Source organism: Alligator sinensis, unplaced genomic scaffold (assembly GCF_000455745.1).
Source record: "Alligator sinensis unplaced genomic scaffold, ASM45574v1 scaffold228_1, whole genome shotgun sequence".
NCBI classification, from domain to species: Eukaryota; Metazoa; Chordata; order Crocodylia; family Alligatoridae; genus Alligator; species Alligator sinensis.
The window spans coordinates 1,182,829-1,184,477 of NW_005842044.1; positions in this window are offsets into that span (position 1 = coordinate 1,182,829).

A 1,649-nucleotide genomic window follows, 5' to 3' on the forward strand; every position below is an offset into this window, starting at 1 on the left:
TAGGGCCTGGGATACAGCATCGTTCACACCTACAATGCTTTGCGGGGTGTCTCTTTGTATAGGATCCTCCCAATTTAGCTAGAGGCGGACTAGAAAATATCTGCCACCCCGAAGTGCTCTTTGCGGGTCCTATCAACATGCTGAAAGCCAGCGGTTTAAAACCAGAGGGAAAGTAAAAAAGGAAAATAAAATAAAAGGGCAAAGCAGGGGAGGTGAGTGGTGCATCGTGTATTGTCCAGAATTAAACAAAAAACAAAAAACAAAAAAAACAAACCAAAACCCACATCCCCTATCTTCAGCAATGATCGGATCCCGCTGTAATAGATCCTCTCACCATTGATCACAAGGGAAAAGTAGCTCCTGGGTCAGGTTTTTATAGCATTTTCCCCGCAGTCCTACCTACCCCGGGTCCTCTGTTTTGCCAAATGGACAAATGTGTTATGGCTGGAATTACTCTTTTCGTGTGTGTGTGTGTGTGTGTGTGTGTGTGTGTGTGTGTGTGTGTGTGTAGATAGATAGCTAGATAGGTAGATAGATAGGTCTATATCTATATATACAGTATGTACTTATCTATCTATTTGTAGATAGATAGATTATATATAGATATGATAGATAGATGATATATAGATATAGATATCAGTGTGTACATATCTATTTCTAGCTACTTATTTATAGATAATTTTTTTTTAATAAAATAACTTGATTGGTAACCCCCCCTGGGTTCCTAGAAAGAAATCCCCAAAATATAAGAAACAGCTTGGGGGAAAGGGGGCAGGGGGAGAACCTCCCCCCGCCCCAAATCACTGATGTAAATTCCCGAAGTATAAACAGTGGCTGCAGTTTGCAAAGAAGCTAAAAGCTGGGAGGCAATTTGCACGCAGAAGTCACTCAGCTACTGTACCAGCAAAATAATTAGCTCCAGCAATCAGGTCCCTTTTGGAAGAGCTTTTAATGAAACCATTTTCTTTAGCCTAAACGAACACGGGGTGTGTGTGTGTGTGTGTGTGTGTGTGTGTGTGTGTGTGTGTGTGTGTGTGTGTGTGTGTGTGTGTACACACATCTCAAGAAACAAAATTGCAAGAGCTGGTACATCTGCTGGGTTCCTAGTCATTGGGTGAGGGGGAGCAAAGACCTCATCAGCAACGATGAAATCAGCCCAGTCACTTTTGGGAGTGTGAATATTTTCTTTCCCATCTCTTTTATCTGATAAACAATATCGATATGGGGTCTGGGGAGGTTTATCCGTGTGCCATCTTCATTATGGCATACTAAATGAAGATGGCTGTATTGTATAGGTTTGGCTGTGGGGGTGGGGGGCAGGAGAAATGATGGGAAGAGGTGGGGACCAGAGGCCGGCCCAGGAGTGTATTGGGACCGGGATTCTGGCTCCCAGCTTGCCAAGGCCTTGACTGTCCCTGTCAAACGGGAGAAAACAAGGCAGGCAAGGGCCAGTCGCCCTCCAGACATAAGACACCTCAATGCTGCTCCTCGACTCTTTAGGGCTCCTAGGACATGAGGGTTGAAGGGACCTCAGGAGGTCACATCTAGTCCAACCCCCTGCTCCAAGCAGCACCAACCCCACCTAAAATCATAGGTGCTGGGGGTTGGGAGGATTTTTTTTTGACATTAAAAAAAATCATAATCATGCT